Below are 23,017 nucleotides of genomic sequence, written 5' to 3'. Positions count from 1 at the left end.
GTTTTGATTCATGCCAAAGATGAAGATATAAAAAAATAAACAATGTTTTCTTTTGCCTCAAACTTCTGATTGTTCAGAAGCCCACTTATGGAAACTCCCTAATTACCTCAATATTGTCCAAGTACTTTTGCCTTTCTTTTCAAGTAAACCTTTATAAAAAATAAAGTGGATGGTGCTGCTGTAAAGAAGACATTGACTGGAAATGAGACCATAGATAAAGAGTTGGAATAGCTCTTATAGTCCAAATCTTTCATCTGTCAAATAATGAAAGTGATGAGAAAAGGAGTACAGCCAAGACTTGAACCTCAACTTCTACAAAATCAAAATCCAACATCTTTTATGTTGTACCACACTGACCTTCAGTACCCTTTCAGGGTCCTAGCACTGACTCTAACCATTTTGGATTAGTCATTTCACTTTATTAGGATGTGATCTTCTTCACCTGTAAAAAGGAAGTTTTAACTAGGTAATCTCTAAACTCTCCTTTGATTCTAGCATATTATGAGTCTTGGGAAAAAGTATGGTCTAATGATAACCAGAGACACAATGCAGTCATAACATCAGAAGAAATGGTTAACAAATAGAACAAAGCAGAGTACTTGGAAACATTTCCCAGATATCAGTAAAGTCCCTTTTTAACTTGAAGTGCCCTTTTACCTCTTTTCTGGCAACACAGGCACATACACACACACAAACACACACACACACACACACACACACACACACACACACACAATCCCTTCCCGTATTAACTTCCATAAATAAATAACTTTAATTCTCACTTAATTCTTTTTGGCAGTCAAATAGTACAATAGATAGAACAACTAGACTTGGGAACAAGAAAACCTGAATTTGAATTCTACCTTAGATACTTCTGAGATGTGTTACTTGCTCTAACAACCTTAGGTTTCCTTATCTGTACAATGGAGATAACAATAATACATATGTCCCAGGGTTACTGTGAGAATTAAATGAGATAATATATGTAAAATATTTTTCATATATTAAAGTGCTTTAATAAATACTAGCAATTCATTACTATCATAAATTTTATTATTATTATTAACAGTAATAGCAGTAGTGGTATTAGTAGTATAGTACTATTATATTACTACCTTTCCTCAAGTATCAGTCTCCTTATTTGTAAATAAGAGGGATGAGTTGGATGATCTAATTTTAACTTTCTAAGACTAATTCTATAAAAGTCATTTTTCAAATACACAGTATTTAATTTATGATTCAATGAAGAGTCAGTAGTCAAAAGAACTTCTTTATCCTTTTATTACTTCCCATCACTTCAATTTTTGCCTTCTAGGCTCCCTTCTTTCAGGGATCACCTCCCCACCCTTACTTTGTCTTATGCATCACAAAGTAGATTCTGTAGTGACTTCACTAACAGAAGTGGAGAAATCAAATCAGTCAACAGGCATTTATGAAACATCTCTACTGTGTCAAGCTTTAATGCATAGGTAATTTGAAAAGAGAGGACACTACATGTGGGAGAAGAAGGAAAGGCTTTTTGGAGAGAGTGACACTGGAAATGAGTCTGGAAGAAAACAAGTCATTCTAAGAGGTGGAGGTGAAGAAGTAACTTACAAACAGGACGGAGGTGGGAAGGACAAGGAGAGTCAATATAAAGGCACATAGATGGGAGATGGTGTGTTGTGGGTGAAGAACAGGAAGAGAAAGGATTAAAAGAAGGTAAACAAACCAAGGAGGATATTTCCACATTACTCTCAAACCCTTCTGAAGACTCCTTTCATCTAGTATTAATGTACTGCGTACGTAGTGTCCCTCAAACATCCTGCTTTTTATTCCAGGGCTCCCAATCCCAATTCCAATGATAAAATATACTAAATAGTTTGAGCCTAGTTCCAGTGGCAGAGATAAATTTTGTTGCAATTCTTTGGCCTTTGAGATCATTGTCACTTAAAATGAAATTATTTCTTTCTAAAGGGTTTAAGTGAAAGAAACAAAGACATTATTTTTAATGTGGAGAAGGATAGTGATAATGTTTTGGTTTTTAATTCCAGCTATTTCTTGCTTCTAGCAGTAAAAATCCTTAGAAAACTCTAAAATGGTTCCAATCTCATGTCAGACACAGGAGTATTGTCTAAAGCAAAGAGCAAGCTGTGAAACTGTGCTGTTACAGAATATATAGGGAAAGAAAGCAATAGGTGGTGTAGTAGAAAAGGAAAGCAAGTGGACTAATCCCTGGGAATAGTGGTAGAAGAGAAAGGAGATTTCTTTAAGTAAGCCTACACTGATTTTAAATTGGGAAAAAGAGCCTGACCCTGCTGAAATTCCCATTCTGTATAACCTCATCTTCATCATTCCTATCAGTCCCTATACACCTACTACTTCCCATCTCTAGCTGTGTCCGAGTTCCAAATCACAGGTGCCACCACAAGGGCTTGAAGAAAGAGGAGTTTCAGATCCGTCCATTGTGAGGACAGATGTGATCCTAGCAGCCATACTTGAAATTTGTAATTCATTTGACTTATTGACATAACCCAGACCCTAACAACCATCTTTCTGATGAATTTTTAGAACTTCTGAGACTTTCCATTCACTTTATTTACTTTCATTTATGTGTTATTTCCTGCAATTAGATTGTGAATTTCTAAAGAATGGAGAATGTCTTACTTTTTAAATTGATATCCCTAGCATTCAGTATGCATTTAATAGTTTTTTATTCATCATTTATTCATTACTTTCCCCATAGTAGCATTGCTTAAGAAACAATATCATATAGAATATGTCAGAATATATTCTATAAATATAATAGAATCCTCATAAATTTGGAATTAGAAGATATGAGTTCAAGCCCTAAATGCATTTTTCCTACTATATTAGAGAAAAACACTATGAATATATAGAGTGGTAGGGAAGGATCTGGAGGAAGAGTGGAGTAATGTCACTATGCTGTCCCCCTTGCTCATCATAGAATTCCAGCTACCCAGGATGCGTCCCTGACAATTGACATGATCCACAGGGTATAGAGGGCACTCTATTGTTCAGTCCAGAATGACCATTTGCAATTTATCCTCCTGTCTTAGTCCAGCTATTGCCACTTTATAATTCTGTGCCTCTATCAGAGTTGCAATAATATCTTTTGATGGAGTGCAGGGTCTGAGGAATCTCCTACAGGAAGGATTTGGGGAACAGAGTAATGGCAGCCACAATAAGGCAGACTCTGATGGGAAAATGGGTTCTAAATTTCAAACATTTGATTTGTCTCTACCTAAAATTATAGGCTCTTTAAGAGTATGTTTTTCACCTATTGTGTAGCCTCTCTGCTCTTTCTCCAACATCTTATAAACATTCATTGTACCTACTCTGTACTTGGGCAATTACTGCCAAATGCATGGTTATGTTTTAGTTGGCTATGCCATCCACTTGGGCATCCACTTATACCTTCAGGAATATGAGTGGATCTCTCCACTCTGCATCTTCTGCTTTGCCAGACTTAAACAATCAAGATGATCCTCCCAGATCAAACTCAGCACCTCTAATCTCATCATTCTGCTGTTAACTCGGGTCTTGATAAAAATATCACCTCCCTCAGCCTCCTCTCCCATGCAAAGATTAGCCGGTTTGAAAGTGCACTTCTCTCAGTACCTTCCTTTATAAAGGGCAAAAACTGGTTTTTGCTCACTCCAGTCTGTATCTACCACTCTGGTTGGTTTCAGCTCCATGGAACAAAATCCTCTATACCAGGTATCCCAGGTGTCTCGCCTTTTCCCCCTCTCATTTCCTGCCTTTTTTCATGTCTTGTCTCCATAAACTGTAAACTTTTCTGAACAGGGATAGTCTTCTATTATTATTGTTACTGTTATTATTAATTATATCTCTAGCAGGTTTAGCACAATGCCTGGAAAATACTGGGTGCTTAATAAATGCTTACTGAATTGGTAATGTAACCTTGATGTTCCTTTGTTTAGTTTTTAAAATTCTAGACAATCTGACTACAGCCTGTCTTTCCAGCTGCACTGGAACTAGGGTGAAAAAGCATTCTGCCAAATAGCATCGATGATATGGGAAAGATTCTAAAAAATCAAGGTCTCCCATTGATCACCAAGCATCCTGATCTTACTACATCAGGCAACTGGGCTCAACATCCCTTCCACTTTAATCAATCTCATGTGCAAGTTGTGACATCATTTTGCTGATGTCATGACCTTCTTTGAGATCAAAGGACAATAGCTGTACCCAACTCAGCTTCATACACACTGTGATGCAACCAAATTGGATTTTCTCTATTCCTCACACTCGCTTCATCTTCTGGCCCTCACAAATAACTGGAATACACTTCTTCCCTACTTCCACTTCTCCTTTTTTAATAAATAGCTCAAACACTCTCTTCCCATCTGTACATAAAGACTTTATTGGTAGCCCCAACAGCAAGGACTGTCCTTCTCAAACTTCCTTGTGTTCAACTACTTTTTATCTATTTATATTTGTGGTGAATATATTTTTGCATGTACTTGTTGTTTCTCCCATTAAAATATAAGATCGCTGCAAGTAGAGATTGTTTCATTCTTTACACTTGTTTCTCTGGCATCTTTAATAGTATGTAGCCCATGGCAGATGTTTAATAAAAATTTGTTAATTAGTGAATAGTCCATCTGAAAACTCCTGGGTTTTTTCAGCATCTTCAAGAAGAAATGCAAGCACACATGCATGTATTGTGACTATATTATGCATGTAAGTATGAAATTAGTGATAATTATCCAGCAACTAAAAGTATTCTGTTCAATTTATATCAATGAATAAAAGCAAATATTCCAAAAATCTAGTCTAGAAACTTATTTGACATAACTACAGTCACAGATAGGACTGCCTGGGTCACCAATTCTTCTGCCAAAGTCTACTGGACAATTTCATTTGAATGTCCTTAAATTCAGCAATCTTAGGAGGGAACTCAGTGCTTTTGATCCCAGATATTCCTATTCTCTCTTCCAACCTCATGATTTGTACACAAGATTCCCCATGTCTGAAATGAACCCTATAAATGCTAACTCTATATTACATGCACCCTACAACTGTACCTTCTTCCATACACAGATCTCTGGATACTGACTTTTCCTGCTCTAACCTCAATTCCTTAAAGTTTTCTTCTCATTCAAAGAGCAATCCAGGTGATCACAAAAAATGGAAGAAATCTCAAAGTCATGTATTCCTATAGCCTCATTTTATGGATAAAGAAACTGAAGTCAGAGAGGTTGACTTGATCAAGGCCATACAATCATTAAGTGACAGAAAATGGATTTGAACCAGATCCTCTGATCTCAGATCCATCATCCTTTCTGCTGCTCCATTCTGAAATCCCTGATCTCTCCTCATGAGAAGAGATCCATCCCTTCATAATATTTCCAGAATATATCTGACTTCTCCTATCCACTTAATCTTTTCCTAACTTGAATTTATGCCTCTTCTCAAAAATTACTAGGTTGTAATACTGTCATTGACATAGAACTTTAACTTTTACAAAGTGCTTTACATCATTGTCTAAACTCTTTGAGAACAGAAACCATTTCATTTTTTCATCAGAAAAACACAGAGTTTCACAAAGTCCCCTGTGTACTGAAGATGCTTAATAAAGGTTGCTGAACTGAAAAAAAAATGAGCTTACCATCTCATAGGATCACAAATCTAGAGCTGCAAGGGAACTTAGAGGTCAATTAATAATAATAAAAAATAATAACAATAATAGTTTACATTTATATAACACTTTGTAGCAAATCACTTTACAAATATTACCTTGTTTTAGCCCTCAATACTACTTGGAGGTGGGTGCTATTATTAATCCCAATTTAGAAATGAAGAAACTAAGGTATACAAGCAGTTAAATGATTTGCCAAGGTTTAGACAGCTAGTCAAGTATCTGAGACTGGATTTGAACTCAGACCTTCCTGACTCCAGGTCCACCATTCTAGCTGCCATTCCATCTAGTCTAACCCTTCAGTTTTGCAAACGGAAATTAAATCTCATAAGGGTTAAGTGACTTGTTCAAAGTGACATATGTAAAAAGGGATAGAATCAAGATAAGAATTCAGGTCAAAAGATTCAAAAAATTTGTATTCCAAGTTTATTGCTTTTTCCATAATGATGCCCTGACTCACTTCTTGATTTCTTCTCTATTTCTATAATGGCACCATCACATTCTTAATAACTCAGGCTAGAAATTTTCGAGTTATCTGAATATTCTCTGTTAGAATGGGAAGATCCCCAAGGAGATCTTGCCTTCTATTATGAAACCAAAATCTGCAGAAGAAACTATTTCTTATGTGACAACATAGATTGTCATTATATCTGATCTATAAAGAAGTTTATTATTGCTACTTTTCCTTAACCAAAATTGAGATTTAAAAATTCTTTTAAAAATAAAAAGAGAGTTTTGAGAGATACTTGGTTTAGTTAAGATTTTAAATAATGCAAGGATGAAATAATATTTTTTTATTTTAATATATTGTTTCCATTCAAATAGTTTTGTTTGTTTGTTTTAGGTTTTTGCAAGGCAAATGGGGTTAAGTGGCTTGCCCAAGGCCACACAGGTAGGTAATTATTAAGTGTCTGAGGTCTGATTTGAACTCAGGTACTCCTGACTTCAGGGCTGGTGTTCTATCCACCTTGCCACCTAGCCTCCCCTCAAATAGTTTTTAAAAGCCTGTAGAACCCCTCATCAGTATAGGAAATATCTTATTACTGCTAGGTTTTATCTGGCTAATGTCCAAGACTAATGTCCAAGAATTATACCTTAATTATGCTATCACATTGATCTATTCACTTCTTCCAAATCTGGGACATTATTTCTCTATTTCTTTTTCTTTTTCTTTTTTTGCTAGGCAATGGGGTAAAGTGGCTTGCCCAAGGCCACACAGCTAGGTAATTATTAAGTGTCTGAGACCGGATTTGAACCCAGGTATGCCTGACTTCAGGGCTGGTGCTTTATCCACTACACCACCTAGCAGCCCCATATTTCTCTATTTCTTAAACTAAACTTTATTTTCTATTTCTTTATGTTTAACTTGAACTGTGAACCCTAAACCCAGACCTCTATAAATTTCACTTCTTTCATGGCATAGACTTCTGAATGCTAACTTGCCTACCCTGTATTATGGCCAAACATCCAACCCTGACATTGCCTCTTCTTGTGGTTCATCCCTAGCTTAGTCCTCTGGATGCCAAGCCCAGACTGCTCCTCCAGCCCTCAAAAATAACCTGTTAACCCATACACTGGAATTAGATTTGTCCTCAGTGTTCATAGTAACCATAAACCTCTTTCTCTACAAACTTGCCTACAGGCTATAATTTTGAGCTAGAAGGTAACTTAGAGATGTTTACATGATCTTTTTTAAGTCAAGTACTTAATAAATGCTTATTGAATTGAGTAACTTTACCAATATCTTCAACTTGAAAATACAGCAGAGAGGGGAGCATTTATCGAGAATTGAAACATATCTTGGTGATATCCAATGGTGCTGATCTACCACAAAGTCCAAGATCACCTAATTGGTAATCTCAGGAATAAAATCCAAACTCCAAAGGTTGATATTCAAGGTCTTCCATAAAGATGGTGAAAATAATAATAACAATATCAACAAGAAACCTCCCCACCTATATAAATTAATGTGCCCTCTTCTCTACCACATACCTTGCATTCAATTCAACTCTATAAATATCTAAGTACCTACTATGTACAAAACTCTAATATGTTCTTGGCTACATATACTCTTTCCTTCCTATCTCTACACTCCCCCCCATCTCCAGAATTCTACAGTTTCCCATATCTATTCAAATCCTTCCATCTGTCCACAATCAGCTCAAATGCTATTCACTAACTGGCTAAGTATTTTGCTAACTTTTCTACCAAGGCCTTCCTTTCTTGTTCAAGGTAGTAGGACTCTCTTCCTCTTCTGGATTCCTAAAATATTTGCTCTTGAATCATTGAATTTTAGATCTGGACAACACTTGGGAGGCCATCTAGTTCAATCCTGTCATTTTGTAAATAAAGAAACTGAGGTCTAAAGAAGGTGACTTCTTTCCAAAGCCAGACAGCAAATTAGTGGCATAACCAGGACCCACTTCTTACAACTCCTATTCCAGTGTACTTGCTGGTGCTATTTCTTTCATTAATTTGATAATTTGCACTGTCTTATATATGGTTAGCAATCTTTCAGTATGTAAATGTCTCATTTGATGATTAGGTTTTTAAGCTCTTTGAGACTATTTTATGTATCTTTGTATAAATTTTCTTTAGCACCTAACTCTGCTTTTTGCAATATGAGCCTTATGGAATTATTATATTGTAGATTAATATATATGTGTTTTTGTATATATATATATAATATGAATATTCATCACCTACTATTTGGAATGAATTATGTCTAACAGCATGTAGATAGAATAAGTGAGATAATTTGCAGTAAATTGGGATGCACTATGATTTATTTGATATTATTTAAGACATTGAAATATATTCAATATATTGAAGTTCATAGATTAATATATCAAACATAAACTGAAATATCACTAAAATTTAATTGAGACCAAGCAAATAATTATGCTCTATAGCTAGTCACTGACTGGCAGTCAGAAGTCTTGGTTTTATGTCCTGGGTTTACCACTTATCACCACTTTTTAGCAGTGTGACCTTGAACAAGTTAACAATCCGAGTCTTAATTTCTCACTCATAAAATGGGGATAATAATAGTGATACTATCGATCTACCAGGATTATTGTAAAGGTCAAATGAAATGACAAGTGCAAAAAATTTATAATTATAAAGCACTATATAAAGGTTAGCTGCTGTTATTCTAATTATTTCTTTTGGAAAAATAAATGTGTCTATATAGCTTTAGGGGTTTTGTTGTTGTTGCTGCTACTTAATTTCTTCTTATTTTCGTTGTTTGGTAAAATCTTCCCCTACCCGACTCCCAAATGTTTTGTTCGAAGACTACGTTCAAATGAAATCTAATTAAAAAAAAGTTTTCCTAGTCTATTAAACACCCGTCAGCTAGGAAACTAATATGTATTCCATTGATGTATTGTTTCACTTTCTCTATTTGTAATTTCTTTTAAAAATGAAACCTTCATGCTTTATCAATATTTGTTTTTATCTGTTCTCCAAGCTAAGTGTGGATTTCCTTCTCTTTTTCCTGGGAGGCCAAAATGGAACAAGAGCATTTAACCAATTAGTTCTGATCTGTCTCCTACTCTATAGCAGGAATAATCCGTCACTGTCCAATGAGCCTCTGCCAAAAGGCCAACAGAGTAAAATAATTGAGCAACTACCAGAGTGAGGTTGCATTCAACTTTAGCAGCCTAATTTTCTGAGTTTTCAAAAGCTCAACTTAATATTCTTCCAAAATTAAAATAGCAAGCACATACATTTCAATATAAGAAAGTATCATCTTATCAACTCTTATGATCTTCCACTGAAGAATTTACTTTGATAAGAGTGGTCTTCTATTTGACTATCATAGACATTTGACTGGATTATGCACTGAGAATCAACAGGTTAAATGTTCCTGTCATTTAGGGATAAATTCTAAATAAAATTTTCTTCTAAATGATTATTTGACTAGGTCTTCCTCTTAGTGAAAACTTTCTTGCCTTACAATATCAAACATATTATGATCTGTGTCCCAATTTACTGCTAATTAACCCATACTTATGCAATCTACATATCGTTAAGTGTAATCTATTCCAAATTGTATACATAATGTGTATTCATATTTACAAACAATATATATTTACAAACATAAAAATTCCATAAAGTTCATATTACAAAAGCACTTAACTACAGTTCTCATTCAATGGAGGTGTTATTTTTTGTTTAGAAAAGTTTTTCTACTTAATGTAAGGTGTTAAAAAAAAACTCTCCAAGTCTACCATGAGATGTTTCTTATAGCCCAATAGCAATAACGTACATTGATGAAGAAAGGAAAACTGAAGTAAACTTCAAAGTCAACCTACCTTTCATAAGATAAAAGATTAAAAAAAAGGAAGGTCATCTACAAATAGGTGTTTCTATCATATTAGAAAAGGCAAAATACACATAAGGGGGGGGAGATTGGTTTTTGCTTTTATACTAGGTTGCTTTTGCTAAGTTGAAAAGCATGACAAGAATAGTGATCTGAGACTGAGTTTAGAACACCAACCAAGCAATTTTCTGCAAAAGTAACTATGGGTGAAGAAAAATAAGAGCATCTGACAGCTCTTGAATGTCTGGCTATGCATTTCTCTGCTTTGTTTTCAGTTCTTAATCCCTTAAACACTGTCATTCCCTTCCCTACTATTTGTATTACTAATGTTTCTGTCGGCCAGAAAATGTGAAGTTGTATCACATGGTAAGGCTTTAGAGTACAACATATTCAGTTCTGAAACACCAGGTTAAGGTTGGCAACCTATGAGTTTAGCAAAGTCTTCATTTACTAGTCAATAAAACCCGGGGGTGGGGTGGGAAATAGAGATTGTTTCTGCGTTCCAGTCCATCCTTCCTTCAGCTATTACCAATATTAATTGTTGTACATTGTTCCCACTTACAAGTATCACACGGACCCAAGTAAATCTAGTGACCATCAACATGCAGTTGTGTTGTATCTCCCCAGGCAAAGTGTCCGTGGGGACCCAGACACCTATCCTGAAATTTGTACCTATATTCTAGGTAATCCTGGAGCAAGACTCAGTCAGTCTCTCCATTTTCCTCAAAAGGGACTGGGAGTGGACAGTACTGAATTACACAGATCCTTGCTTCACCTCTCCACTTGACTCTTGCCCGTGTAGACGGTGCCTTCCGGAAGCCCTGAGGTTTTTGTCTTTGCCAGAGGCTGCTACCATTTAAAGCAATGGCTCTCTCTAGCAGAGAATGCTGACTCTGGAACTCAGACAAAGGAGGGTGTAGCAAGGGAAAGGCAGTCCGATGCTCCCCCTGCTTGGATGCTTCTCCCACTCAGTGCCTGATGCTTACTAGCCTGGGATGAGAGCCTGGGCTTGGGGGAGGGAGGATTCCCCAAACTTCAGAAAACCGTGTTTAGCCTAACAAGGAAGGATGCGGGGAATTAGAAGCAAAGATTAAAAGAAAAGCTGTCTTCTCAAAGGCGGCTGGCGGTTTGGCAAGGGAGCTAGCGGTAAGCATCCGCTTCTTTCTTCTCACCTGCAATTTACTGTGCGGAGCCTCAGCTGGTGGCCTGGCTGCTCTCTCGCTCGCTCGCTGGCTCGCTCGCTGGCTCGCTTGCTCTCTTCCCTTCTCTTCTCTTAGCTCTCCCGCTAGGAGCTCAGGGGCAGCGGTGAGCTCCACAAACTCCTAGGACACCGGGGCCCTCCCCAGGGGGCGAGAAGGCAGAAGAGCTGGGTGGGAGCCTTCAGCAAGGAGCTCGCAGGCAGACCGAGTGCGGGCCCGCCTTGCCCATCAGCCTCGCAGGGGCTTGGACTGAGGACGCCGGCGATGCCATGGTGGGCAGATGAGTCAATGCTCAAGGAGGGAGGGGTGGGGGTGGGGTGGGGGGCGGGAGGGGGGAGCCTCTAGTCCGGATCTAAGGAGGAGGAGAACGCTGCAGTGCTACTGGGGGTAGTGGTGATGCCCGGTCCGGCTGGGCTTTCTCGGCAGTCCACCTGGTGCGGCTCTTGCCCACTTTGAACTAAGGTGAAGCTAGTCAAGTGCCATCGGACCAGGCAGGACCAGTCATCTCCTGCCCTCGGCGGCCCGGCTGGGCAACGGACGGGGAAGGAGGAGAGAAGGGAGCTCCAAAGCCTTAGACACAGATGCTGCTGCTGGGGCTGCTGGGGCTGCACATCTGTCCAGGGAAGAAGACAAAACGGGAAAGGGAAAGGAAAGGAAGGAAGGGAAAAGTTTTCAGTTCATCTCTCGACTGCTCCTGAACATCAAATCAAATTAATTCAACCCTGCTCCAGAGGGAGGGAGGGATGCAGGGGCGGGGTTTTCGGAAAGCATCTCATTGTGAGTCCCTTGCAATCTGGACAAGAAACAGAGCCAAGCTTTTCCACACTCTCTCTCCCGCCTCCTCTCTTCCCAGGGAAAACTCCCCCATGCTTCCCTGTCTCCCTTTCCCCCCCTTTATCTTTCTTTTTCTCCTTCTTCCTCTCAAAGTTTCTCCCGAAGGGAAGGAGAGCTGGAATCTTGTTTCCTCTTTCTCTCCTCCCTTCCCCCCATCAGGCACCCATTACTCTGGACCTTTCTTCTTTCTCTACTACACACATGCACACACACACACACACATACGTACACACACACCTTTTCCCCGAGGCAAAGTTTCTCTTCTAAAACCAGAAGCTAGCATGAAGTCTGTCTCCATAGAAACTAAAACCATCTCCATAGAATAAACTCATGTTTTTTTTTTTTATTGTGTGTGTGTGTGTGTGTGTGTGTGTGTGTGTGTGTGTGTTTTAATCGATTCTTTCTCTATCCTTTAAGGAAGAAAATAAGAGGCTGTGCACTCAAATACACCCACTTGTGGGTCCCCTGGGGCTGGGGTGTCTGAAAAGCCCTGGAACTCTGCGGCTGGCAAGTTTCCATAAAGGAAGTAGAGAAGCCCCCCTGCAGGAGCTGCTGGGCAGGTCCTGGGGCTCGGCCGGTGCCTGCCCATCCTTTGGTCCACGCCTCTGGGTTCCCTTGCACATCAAACTCTCTGGGGTTGGCAGGTTGGGTTGGGTGTCCCCCTGGTGGGCTGCTGGGGCTCTGCGCCCGGGCTCAGTCGGGCTTGCTGGCTAGACTTCCTTCTCTCTCCCTCCTGGCCAGAGCTGGCACCCTTGTCACCCTTATCCTGGCTGCCACTCACGCCACCCGTTGGCCAACTCTGCCCTTCCCCAAATGAGAGCCAAGAGACAGAGAAAGCCTCCAGTCGGAGCTGGGAGGGGAGATAGTGGTTTGATGACAGTTCTAATAAGATTCAAACTCTTCATCACGGTAAAGCTAAATAACAGGGTAAATCTCAGCTTCTTCATGGTCAACAAGAAAGCACTGGCAGGAGGCTGGAGGCAGGGAGCAGAAGCCGGGGGATTAAGAGCCTTTAAAAGCCCTGAGAATTTTCCCTCATTACTCTATCTGCAGAGAATTTAATAATTAAAATAATACATGGCTATAATATAGTTTTAAAAATACAGTTGTGTTGATTATTTGTACACCACCAGCTAACCCAGTGGGTAGAGTTTAAATTAAAACTCGGAAATACAAGTTGAATAAAAATTCATATCCCTTTGAGTCACTATCTAGTGGGGGTCCAGGGTAATAGGAGTAATATTGTGCCATGAGGCAAACGCTTTTTGAAATTATTCGATGGAGGGGGCATCGAACTCGTGCTTTTCATCTTTGGAGGGCAGAACAAGGAGTAATGGGTAGAAGACGCAAAGAAACAAATTTTAATTTAAGGAAAATCTTCCTAATACTTAAAGCTATGCAAAAGTGGCACAGGATGATTCCATGGATAACCAGTTTCCCCTTCACTGGAGGTTTGTGGAAAAAGAAAACAATAATTTCTCTTCAAATTCAGGATCATCAGTGATACTAGATGACAACTAAGAATCCTTCCAATGCAGAAATTCTGTGTTTTTCTGAGTATATGATTCTGTGATTTAAGTTAAGTGTGAAGATGTACTTTAAAGGAAAGTTTATTTTTGGTAATAAAAAGGGAGGACTTCAATACACATAGGCTAATATGAAAAGATTCTTTCTAGAACAGTGGTTTTCCAAGAATGGTCAGGGAACCTTGGGAGATGCTGGAGATCAAGACTTTTATAATAATACTAAAATATTTCAATTGCTAATAATGATGATGATGTTTGTTCTTCATTCTTGAAGATTATGACATCAGGGAGGTGATACCATGACAAGCCCATGAATTGAATTTGAGCAAGGGGTACCATGATAAGTCAACAATCTCATTTTCTCCTACATAGCCATCTGGGTACAATGGCCAGATGTGAATCAAGATAGCTGGAGATGGCCCTGGATGCCAAGCAATCAGGGTTATGTGACTTGCCCAAGGACACAACTAGTTGGTGTCAAGTATCTGAGTCAGGTTTGAAATCTGGTCCTCCTGACTCCAAGACCAGTGCTTTATCCACTGTACCACCTAACTGCTCTCAATTTCTAATATGATAAATATAGATATAACTCATAAAAATATATTCAATTTTTAGATATTTATTGTTTCCAAGACCATAACGTTTGACATTTGCTTCTCCAGGAGATAAGATGTTAACTAGATTGAGAAAAATGAATCTGGTCACCAGGTCTCCAGCCACAACTTTATGTGTTAGACTAAAAGTTACATTTTTTTGTTTCTTTTTATTTCCCGGCCTATTTATTCTTTTAATATCTCTGAAGTGAAATATCCTACAATCAAAATAATAAAAAAAAAAAACAATTAAGCCAAACAGTCACAGTTAGCTCCCTACTAGCTGACAAGCCAAAATACAGTATTCCTGCCCACTTCCCTTTGTGCTCTCTCTCCTCTGGAAGGTTCCTCCACTTCTAACGAGAATGATGAGGGGCCTCCCTTATTGAAACAGTATGCTTCCTAATGTAGTGGCCTGAACTGTCTCAGACCTCAGCATGGAGGACTAAATCTCCTTGCTCTCCTGTTTATACCAAAGACATAACTAGAAACCACATCTCTTCCTGAAGGTGATGAAACCAAGAAATTTTCCCTCTGAAGTTAGAATATCTTCTTATGGGATAAAAAAATGCTAATTGAAACATGAAATGAGAGAAACATAGCATATTACAATTACATGGTATTTTATAATCTATGAAATATTTTTTCTACAACTATAAAGGAGCATTTGATCCACACAACTCAAACTTTTTTGACAAGTAGAGTAATATTTACATTATATTCCATTGTCAACATTCTATTTTTGTATAAGGAAACTACTATTGCCTTGGACTTGAGTGAAACATCTAATATCTTCCTTTTTACATTAGCAAATTTCATTGATTTAGAAAAAAAATATTGAGATTGAAAAGGAAGACTACAGTAGAAGCACATTTCCTTTTAAAATGAGAAGTGCCTTCCCAGATAGTTCAGAATAATACGTTCTCCAAGTACAGTGTTAACAATATTTTCATAGACAAATTCTTAATCTTAGTTCCTTCTCTTTCAAATTGGTCTCTATATATCATGTTTGTACATAGTTAATAGCATATTAGTATCCCTATTGCACTGGGAGTCTCTTGAGAGTAGAGACTACCATCTTTTGTAACCCCAGACCTTAGCACAGTACCTGGCCCATAAAAGCTACCTGAAAAATTTTAATTGAATGACTAGAGATGCTGTAATTTCTTCCCTGTCATTGTGTGTTTTACCTGAGTCTACCTTAGGTAAATCACTTTTTTTTTTTTTTTTAGCAAATATCTGGTGTCTCCCCAACTGAAAAAAATCAGGTAACTATAAGTATTTAGGGAAGAAATGTTACATTTAGCCCCATATCTCTCTTTAAAGTAATAGGAATTATACAAACAGTATCTCTCACTAACAAGTCCCTTACTTCAAAATTAATCTTTTGGGGGGGTTTTGGGGGGGCATATTCACCAGGGTTACATAAATAGCCAGCATTATGGGCCAATTTTATAAAGATGAAACTGGGCCATAGAGAAATTAACTAGCAGAATGTGGTAGACAAGTCTTTTTATGTTGGCTAAGAAATGGAAATTGAGGGGATTACCCCTCAATTGGGGAATAGCTCCAATACAAGCTATGGGATATAATTGTGGATGGATGTTATTGTGCTAAAAGAAATGACAAATAAGATAGTTTCAGAAAAACCCGGAAAACTTCTATGATATATATAAAATGAAGTGAGCAGAACAGTAGAATATTGTATATATTAACAGCAATATTATACAAAGAATTATGAATGATTTAGCTATTCTCAGCCACACAGTGATCCAAGACAATTCCAAAGAACTCATGACAAAAAATGTCATCTGCCTCCAGAGGAACAATTGATATCTGAATATTAACTGAAGTACAGTATTTTCTTTTTCTTTTTTTTTTCTTCCTTTGTCTTTTTCCTTTCTTCCTGCCTTCCCTCCTTCCTCCCTTCCTCCCTCCCTCCCTTTCCTCCTCCTCCTCTTCTTCTTTTTCCTTCCTCCCTCCTCCTCTTCCTTCCTTCCTTCTTCCTTCCTTCCTTCCTTCTTTCCTTCCTTCCTTTCTATTTTGTTTGAGTCTTCTTGCACAAAATAAATAATAATTTACATGATTGCACATGTATTATCTATCTCATATTGCTTACCATCTCAGTGAGGGGAAAGGGAAGGGAGGCAGGAATAGAAATTGGAATTCAAGACAAAAAAAATCAATGAATGTTAAAAACTGTTTTTACATGTAATTGGGGGAAAATAAAATATTATTCCAAAACTTTTTTAAATGTGGTAGATTAAACAAAGGGCAATCTTGAAAAAATTTCCAAAATTCCAAGCTCCTTTCTAGCAGTCAGATTTATATGTTAGCCATTGACATTTTCAGAAAAGGTTTTTACTCTGAAATAAAGAGTGAACTTAATGGGGAAAATGTTGAAGAGTCAAAATCAATATTCTCACTCTTGGAACTCTGTAAATGCATGCTTAATAGATGCCAATACATTTTTAATGTATTAATTATGAAAACATACATTTGGGAGAATCAGGGGCTTTAAACATATCTTTCTGTAGCTGAGCTAAATGAACATAAAATGTAAAGTATTACGTGAGATTATATGTAGCTCCAAAGTCATGAATACAGATTAAGAGCCTTAGCAGGGCAAAAGTGATCTTTAGTGGAAAACAAATGAAAGCAGGTGTTAGGTTCTTTACTAGTGCAGTATGACAACTGTGAAACTGATTGATATTCTTAAAACCCCAGAGAAACCTTTGCACAGAGCCCAGTGCTGTTTCTTTTATGTATGTATGCATGTATGTGTTTATTTTTATTTATTTATTTATCTATTTGTTTGTTTATTTATTTATTTTCATCCATTTGTACATGTAGATTTCCAAGTTACAAAGTTTCCCTCCATCCTCCCTTCCCACTCCCCTCCCCTCAGTTGGGAACAGTCAGGTGAGCATCTTACATACATGTTTTGTTAAACATATTTACAAATTAGTAATTTTTGGCATGAAGAATTAGCATTAAGGGAAGGAGATACATAAAAAGATAATTTTTATAAAGTGTTCATCAGATTCGGTAGGGATGGGTTTTTTTCTGTGTGCTTTACTTTGTTTTTCTTCCTGTGTTTGGGGATAATATAGTCCATTACCAGTCTTAAGCAATTGTCCTAGCTCTCTAGACTGTCAGGAGGAGTTGCTTCCATCAAGGTTGTTCATCTCATAATGTTGTTGATGTGTACCTTCTTCTCTTGGTTCTACTGCCTTCACTCAACATCAGATCCTATAAGTCATTCCATGCTTCTCTAGAGTACAACCATTTATTGTTTCTTATAGAATAATAATATCCCATAGTATTCATATACCATAATTTGTTTATCCATTTCCCCAATTGATGGGAATCCCCTTAATTTCCAATTCTTTGCCACTAAAAAAAAGCTGCCATGAATATTTTGGAACATGTATGGCTTTTCCCATTTTTTGCAATTTCTTCTGGATATAGTCCTAGAATTGGAATTGCTGGGTCCAAGGGCATGAACAGTTTCATTGCTCTTTGGGCATAGTTCCATATTGTACTCCAGAAAGGTTGGATCCATTTACAACTCCACCCACAATGCATCAATGTCCCATTCCTCCCCAAACCCCCCCAACATTGATCATCTCCCCTTTTTTCTCATCTGGTCTAATCTAATAGGTGTGAGATGATACCTCATTGCTGTTTTCATTTTCATTTCTCTAATCAATAGTGATTTGGAGCATTTTTTTCATATGATTATATTTAGCTTTAATTTCATCATTTGAAAACTGTGTTTATATTCTTTGACCATTCATCAATTGGGGAATGACTTGTAACCTTATAAATTTGATGCAATTCTTTATATATTTTAGAAATGAGATCTTTATCAGAACTCCTGGTTGTGAAGATTGTTTCCCAGCTTTCTGCTTTTCTTCTAATTTTTGCAGCATTAATTTTATTAAGTGCAAAAATTTTTAATTTAATAGAGTCAAAATCATTCATTTTGCAGTTTATAATGTGCTCTAATTCTTGTTTGGTCATAAATTTATCCCTTTTCCATAGATTAGGTAGAGTAATTTTTTGTCTATTAAATTATCTATGGTATCATTCTTTATGACTAAATCTTGTACCCATTTTGATCTTATTTCGATACAGGGTGTGAGATGTAGATCTATGCCTAGTTTTTACCATACTATTTTCCAGTTTTCCCAACAATTTTTGTCAAATAGTGAGTTCTCATTCCATTCTGATGTTTTTTGGATTTGTCAAATAGTAGATTGCTATAGTCAATTATTGCAGTTTCTTTTTGAACCTTTGCTAATCCAATGATCCATTGCTCTATTTCTTAACCAGTATTAGGCAGTTTTGATGACTGGTATAGTTTTAGATCTGGTAGAGCTAGGCCACCTTCCTTTACATTTTTCTTCATCATTTTCCTTGATATTCTTGTCATTTTGTTGCTCCAGATGAATTTTGTTACTATTTTTTTTCTAGCTTGGTAAAATAGTTATTTGGTAATTTGATTGGATGGCCCTGAATAGGTGATTTGATTTGGGAGAACTGTCATTTTTATTATATTAGCTCTACTTAACGATGAGCATTTGACACTTTTCTAGTTATTTAGATCTGACTTTATTTGAGGAGAGCTTTATAATTATGTTCATACAATTTCTGTGTTTGTCTTGGAAGGTAGATTCCCAAGGACTTAATGTTGTTTACAGTTATTGTAAATGGAATTTCTCTATCTCTTCTTGGGTTTTGTTGTTCATATATAGAAATGTTAATGATTTATGTGGGTTTATTTTATATCCTGCTACTTTTCTGAATTTGTTAATTGTTTCAAGGAGCTTTTTAGATGATTTTCTTGGGTTCTCTAGGTAATCATCATATCATTGGCAAAGAGGGAAAGTTTTGCTTCCTCATTGCCAATTCTGATTCCTTCAATTTCTTTTTCTTCTCTTACTGCTACTACTAGGATTTCTAATATTATATCGAATAGTAATGGTGATGATGAGCATCCTTATTTCACCCCTGAATTTAATGGAAATGCTCTGAGTTTATTTCCATTGAATATAATATTTGTTGATGGTTTTAGTTAGCACTATTTATTATTTTAAGGAAAATTCCATTTATTCCTAAACTTTCTAGTGTTTTTAATAGGAATGAATGTTGCATTTTATCAAAGGTTTTTTCAGCATCTATTGAGATAATCTTATGTTTTCTGATTTACTATCAACATGTTTATGTTGAGAGTTTTCCTAATGTTGAACCATCCCTGCCTGTCTGGTATAAATCCAACCTGATCATGATCTATTATCCTGGTAATAACTTGCTGTAGTCTCATGGCTAAAATTTTATTTAAGATTTTTGCATCAAGGGGCAGTTAGGTGACGCAGTGGGAGCAGCTAGGTGGCGCAGTGGATAGAGCACCGTCTTGGAGTCAGGAGTACCTGGGTTCAAATTTGACCTCAAACACTTAATGATTACCTTGCCTTGTGGCCTTGGGCAAGCCACTTAACCCCATTGCCTTGAAAAATCTAAAAAAAAAAAGATTTTTTGCATCACTATTCATTAGCAAGATTGGTCTATAATTTTCTTTGTCTATTTTGATCCTTTCCGGTTTCGGTATCAGCATCGTGTTGGTGTCATAAAAGAAGTTTGGCAGAACTCCTTCCTCTCCTATTTTTTAAATAGTTTATGTAGAATAGGAATTAATTGTTTCTTAAATGTTTGGTAGAATTCACTTATAAATCCATCTGAACCTGGAGACTTTTTCTTAGGGAGTTTACTGATGGCTTCTTCAATTTCTTTTTCTGAAATAGGGTTAATTTAAGTAATTTATTTCCTATTATGTTAATCTGGGCAGTTTGTAATTTTGTAAATCTTCATTTATTTCACTCAAGTTGTCTAATTTATTGGCATATAGTTTGGCAAAGTAGTTCCTAATTATCTCTTTAATTTCTTCCTCATTGGTGGTTAGTTCACCCTTTCCATTTTTGATACTGGTAATTTGGCTATCTTCTTTCTTTTTTAAAATAAGATTAACCAGAGGTTTGTCTATTTTATTGACCCAGTGCTATTTCCATACAGAGGAGAGTTGGATAAAGAAGGAAGGGAGATTTATGCAAGGAAAATACTTATTTTGGTTTCTCAAAATGTAAGATAAGAATAAAAGTAATACATGAGAAGGAAAAATTCATTATCTAAGTAAATATGATATTACAAATGCAAAATTTTAAGGTAAGAAAAATTTCTTGTTTCATTTTGATTTTTGAAAATTATTTATGGTCAGATACCTTGAAATTTTCCTTTCTTATAAGAGCATTAATTAAGAATTCAAGTGAAATAAACAGGGAGAGATTACTGAATTGTTATGCATGTAATGGAATATGAAAATAATAGCTCACACTTCTATACTCATTGAGGTTAACAAAGCATTTTCTTCACCACAACCCTGGAGGTATCTTTAAAGCCACTCTAGTATGGGACAGAACCAGTATGTAAACCTAACTTCCCTGTTTCCAAAATCAATTTTATATTCCCTCCCGCCCCTGGAAGTCAAAAGTTAATTTCTTTTCAAAGTTCTCATTTGATGATGCTGATGCTAGTGGTTGTTCTTTCTGGTCTCTTATAAATATGAACTCCTCAGTGAATCATTTGCTCAATTATTCTCCAAGCTTTTGACAATACAATTGGGAACATGCCTATCTGCAGCAGAGAAAAGAAAATTCTCTCTTGTTCTAAGGAAATGCACAACAATTAGGGAATGACTAAAGAAATCATGATTTAGAAACATAATAGAATACTATTATGTTGCAAGAAATGAAGAAATAGAGATCTAGAAAGACATATAAACTGATGCAGAATGAAGTGAGCAGAACTAGAAAAATTTATATAGTAAGAACAATATTGTGAAGATCAGTAATTCTGAATGATTTCAGATCTCTTATCAACTAAATAATTAATCATGACTCCAGAAGTATGATTAAGAATACTGCCCACTTCACAACAGAAAGATGATGGACTAATATGCAGAATCAGAATTACGTTTTTTAACATATTCAATGTGGACATGTGTTTTGTTATACGAATAAATGCATCTTTATTATGTAGCATATATTGAGTACCATGTTGATGATGTTTGTCCATCATTCTTAAAAAGGATAATGATATCAGGGAGGTGATGGCATGACAAGCACATGTGAATTGGATTTGAGTGAGGGGAGAGCTATGCTAAGTCATCAGCCTCACTTTCTCCTCCAGGGCCAACTGGATCAGATATGAATCAGGATGACTAAAGATGACCCTTGATGCAAGGCAATCAGGGTTAAGTAACTTGACCAAGTGTTTGAAACCAGAATCAAATTCCCATCCTCTCATCCTCCTGACTACAAGGTCAGTGCTCTATCCACTGTGTCACCTAGATGCCTCTACCATGCTAGGTATCCTGCTAGGGATGAAAAGCAAAGCAAAAGATAATCCCTATTTTCAAGGAATTCACAATCCACTGGAGAAGACCACATGCAAACAGCAATGTACAATGAAGTTTACATAGGATTAACTGGAAATAATCAATAGAAAGTAGGAGAATTAAAGGAGATTAAAGAGGAAAAGACTCCTGTAGAAGCTGTGACTTTAATTGAAACTTGAAGGAAACTAGAGGCAAGGATTAGAAGTGAGAGTGCCCCATGTCTTGAGTTGGGTAATGAGATATATTCATGGAAGTGATAGGGAGAATTGGTGTGTACTGATTAGGAGTAGGGGAAGGGTAGTAAACTTTAGGAAATTCATTTTGGCAGCTGAGTGGAGGATGGATTGGAGTCAAGATGGACTTTCAGCAAAGAGATCAACTGATTGGTTTTATAAATAGTACAGGCATGACATGATGAGGGCTTTGCAAGAGTGGTGACAGATAATAGCACAGAAGAGAAGGGGCATGTATGAGAATCCAGGATGATAGGCTTTGGTTTGAAAAGATGGGGATCACATCAACAGGAGCAATTTGGGGTGGTTCTTCCTTTCATCCTTCATTCCTCCCTCCCTCTCTTCCTTCCCTTCCTTCCCTTCCTTCCTTCCTTCTTTCCTTCCTTCCTTCCTAAAGTAGGGGTGGAAGAGTAAAAATTAATACTTAGTAACTAAAAAAAAATCAAAATTTATTTTAAAAAGAACAAGAGAAGATGGCGGAGAGAAGACAGGCACAGTTCTAAAGTCTCCTGATCTCTTCCCCATCTATCACATGAAACAAACATCTTAAAAGAAATCCAACCCACAAAACCCAGAAAGAAAAGCCAGGAGAAAGAACATCTACCTCAGGATTTGTCTCTGGGCTCAGAGGGAGGATCAGTCCCGGATCAGATAGATTAACAGAAGGGGCAGACACTCAGAATTTTCTATGACTTAGATAGAATGATCTAAAAAAAACCACCACTGCCCTAAAAAGGGGGACAGGAAAGAGACGGGAGGAGGGAGGGGATTGAATGGGGTAAATCTCATTACACTAAGAGGTACAAAAAAACTATGGGAATAGTGGGGAAGAAGGGAGCAGAGGAGAAACACCTGAATCTTCTTCTCATCAAACTTGGCTTAAAGTCAACCTACACATACTCAGTTAACTTATAAAACATCTAACTTTTCAAGTATTAAAAGGGGAAAAGGGGAGGGGGGATGGAGAAAGGGAAGGGGAGTGGGGGGAAATAAGGGGAAATAATAAAAGGAAGGGAAGGGAAAAGGGAAAGGGGAAAGAAAGGGGAGGGTGTGATATAGGAGGGCAAACACACTGAAGGGGGTGGTTTTCAGAAACAAAAGACTGGGGAATATGGATAAAAGGGAGGAAAGGGGGAAAAATACAAACAGAAGGAAGATAGCATGGAGGGCAATAAAAAATTAGTAAT

The 23,017-nt window shown here is 37.1% G+C and overlaps 1 protein-coding gene across 1 annotated transcript in view; it reads right to left on the bottom strand.

Moving 5' to 3' along the window:
• The window catches only part of TMEM200A (transmembrane protein 200A), a 242,088-nt gene extending 230,680 nt beyond the window's left edge, over positions 1–11,408 (bottom strand). The window contains exon 1 of the mRNA XM_074187574.1: positions 11,162–11,408. The gene's annotated coding sequence lies outside the window, so the exon portion shown is untranslated. The remainder of the gene's footprint in view (positions 1–11,161) is intronic.
• Positions 11,409–23,017: the final 11,609 nt, after the last annotated feature.

Source organism: Macrotis lagotis, chromosome 5, assembly GCF_037893015.1.
Source record: "Macrotis lagotis isolate mMagLag1 chromosome 5, bilby.v1.9.chrom.fasta, whole genome shotgun sequence".
NCBI classification, from domain to species: Eukaryota; Metazoa; Chordata; class Mammalia; order Peramelemorphia; family Peramelidae; genus Macrotis; species Macrotis lagotis.
The sequence above is the reverse complement of the archived record's forward strand: the minus strand, read 5'-3'. Positions and strand labels throughout refer to the sequence as shown.